At 37.7% G+C, this 3,307-nt stretch overlaps 1 pseudogene; it reads left to right on the forward strand.

Moving 5' to 3' along the window:
- Positions 1–2,154: 2,154 nt before the first annotated feature.
- Positions 2,155–2,955, forward strand: LOC103080035 (zinc finger CCHC domain-containing protein 9 pseudogene; annotated as a pseudogene).
- Positions 2,956–3,307: the final 352 nt, after the last annotated feature.

Raw genomic sequence — 3,307 nt, forward strand, 5'->3', positions numbered from 1 at the left:
AGCAGTGAAACACAGATTAAGTACAGTTGACCCCTGAACAATGTGGGGGCTAGGGGTACCAATCCCCCTGCAGTAGACAATCCACACATACCTTTTAGTAGCCCCCCCAATATATATTCAGTTCCTCCCTATCTGTGGTTCTGCAACCACAGAATCAACCAATCCAGGTTCATGCAGCACTGCAGTATTCACTAGTGAAAAATACCCACGTATAAATGAACCCACACAGTACAAACCTGTGCTGTTCATAGGTCAGCTGTATAAGGAAGGAAATAATAAAGATAAGAGCAAAAATCAGTAAAATACAAAATGGACAAACAATTGAGAAAAATCAATGAAATGAAAACTGGTTTTCTAAAGAGATCAATAAAATTAACTCCTAGCTAAGCTGATAAAGAAACAAAGAGAGGGACGTCCCTGGTGGTCCAGTGGGTAGGACTCCAACGCGGGGTGGGGGGAAGCAGGTTTGATCCCTGGTCGGGGAACTAGATCCCGCATGTATGCCACAGCTGAGAGTTTGCATGCCGCAACTAGGAGTCAGCATGCCGCAGCAAAGATCCTGCCTGCCGCAACTGAGACCCCGTGCAGCCAAAATAAATAATAATAATAAAAAAGAAACAAAGAGAAGATATAAATGGTCAGTATCAGAAAAAAAGAGGTAACATTAGTACAGACATCAAAAGGCTAACAGAGTTTATTATCAATAACTTTATGCCAATGTATTTGACAAGTTAAACTGCATAAATTCATTGTAAGACAGAAATTACCAAAACTGACTCAAAAGAAAGTAAAAAAATTTGAATAGCCTCATATCACTGAAAGAAATTGAACTTGTAAATAAAAACTTTTCCCTTAGAAAATTTCAGACCCAGACAGCCTCACTGGTATGTTTTCCAAGTATTTAAAAAAGAAAAAATTCCAATCCTTCATAAACTTCAAAAAATGGAGGAAGAGAGAATACATTTCAATCTATTTTAGGAGACCAGTATTACCTTGACACCAAAACCAGACTAAGAGATGTGATCTCTTTGAAGAAAGAGAAAGAAAGAAAACTGCAGACCAATATCCCTCATGAACATAGGCACAAAAACCAAAGTTTTAGATACAAAATCTAACGACATATTTTAAAGGATAATACTTCACAACCATGTAGATTTAACACAGGAGTGCAATATTAGTTTAAATTAAAAATTCAATCAATGTAATGTACCATATTACTAAAATAAATGAGAAAAACATTTGATCATGTCAATAAATGTAGAAAAAGTATTTGACAAAATTCATGATTTAAAAAACTCTCCAAAAAATAGGAATAGAGGTGAACCTCCTCAACTTGATAAGAAAGATTTTTTTTTTTAACCTACCGTTAACATGATACTTAATGTTGAGAGACTGAATACTTTTCTTCTAAGACCCGGAACAATGCAAAAATGGCCACTCTCACCACTGCTATTCAGCATAGTACTGGAAGGTCTAGTCAGGGCAATGAGGCAAGAAAAGGAAATAAAAGGCATACAGATTGAAAAGGAAAAAATAGAAGTCTCCTCTGCAAATGACATGATTGTATATTATTACAAAGTCTAAGAAATCTATAAAAAAAAAATCTTAGAATAAGTGAGTTCAGCAAGATTGTAGGATACAAGATAAACATTCAAAAATCAATTGTATTTCTGTATACTAGCAATGAAGACAGAGACACTGAAATTTAAAATATAAAACCATTTATAATCACTAAAAAAAAACCTTAGGTGTACGTCTAACAAAACATGTACAACACTTATATGCTGAAAATTTCAAAATGCTGATGAAAGAAATCAAAGAAAATCTAAGTAAATGGAGAGACGTACTACACTCATGGATAGGAAGACTCAACATAAAATATGTTAATTCTCCCCAAATCGATACACAGGTAAAATAAATTTTCTATCAAAATCCCAGCAAGACAGTTGGTTGTTTGGCCTGAGGCGACCCAACACTGGAGCCTACCCGGCTCCTTGGTGGAGTTAATGGTGGACTCTGGGAGGGCTCATGCCAAGGAGTACTTCCCAGAACTTCTGCTGCCAGTGTCCTTGTCCCCACGATGAGCCACAGCCACCCCGTGCCTCTGCAGGAGACCCTCCAACACTAGCAGACTGATAAACATCTGATGAAGCCATGACCAGGTGGGCAGGAGTTACTACAGAACAAAAGACCCTTCCCTGCAACATCATGGGAGGACATGAAGAAGGGGTCCTTTGAGGGGAAAAGCCAAAACCTACCAAAGAGTAAACAACTTGAAGCCAATAGTCTGTCCCTTAAAAATGATGCACCCCAAGCAAAACACAAAAAGAATAAAAAGAAAAAGGAGTATTTAAATGAAGATGTGAATGGATTCATGGAATATTAAGACAAAACTCACAGATGGTTCACAATGGGGAGATGATAGCAACAGACAGTCAGGAAGTCAGGGAAGAAATTGCAGTTGCTTTAAAGAAAGATAGTCACCAGGAAGGAAGACGATTAAAAAGACAAGCAGCAAAGAAAAATGCAATGGTATGTTTCCATTGTAGAAAACCTGGCCATGGGATTGCAGATTGCCCAGCTGCCCTTGAGAATCAAGAAATGGGCACTGGAACATGTTACCGGTGTGGATGCACAGAGCATGAAATAACCAAGTGCAAGGCTAAAGTAGACCCAGCTTTTGGTGAATTTCCTTTTGTAAAGTGTTTTGTTTGTGGGGAAATGGGACATCCGTGCGGATCTTGTCCTGATAATCCCAAAGGACTCTATGCTGATGGTGGTTGCTGCAGACTTTGTGGCTCTGTGGAACATTTTAAAAAAGATGGTCAGAATTCAGATCGAATGGTCACAGTTGGTCGCTGGGCAAAGGGAATGAGTGCAGACTGTGAAGAAATTTTGGATGTGCCTAAACCACAGAAACCCAAAAGAAATATACCTAAAGTTGTTAATTTTTGATGATTAGTACTATCGTCTGTTAGCACCTCATTGTTAAACATTCGGAACTGGGCCTACTTCATAAGTTGGAGCTGGACTCTCCCTTGGAGTCCTATATTGTAGATATCAGTATAACCTAGGTGTATAACTCAGCTCCTGAGTATAACTGAGTATAACTCAGTTCCTGAGTTCTGTCCATCAAGGCACACTTCTACCATTGTTTGGAGAAAATCACTGAAAAAAAGTATAGTATGTTTAAAATGGATTTTCTAAAAGAGTATATTTTTAACCAGTAGAGCTTAGATGTAACTAAGTGGTTATATACCTGACTGTAACAATCATCTTTTTCTAAAAACAAAATTATGCATTAATA

Source organism: Lipotes vexillifer, unplaced genomic scaffold (assembly GCF_000442215.2).
Source record: "Lipotes vexillifer unplaced genomic scaffold, Lipotes_vexillifer_v1.1 scaffold425, whole genome shotgun sequence".
Classification (NCBI taxonomy): domain Eukaryota; kingdom Metazoa; phylum Chordata; class Mammalia; order Artiodactyla; family Lipotidae; genus Lipotes; species Lipotes vexillifer.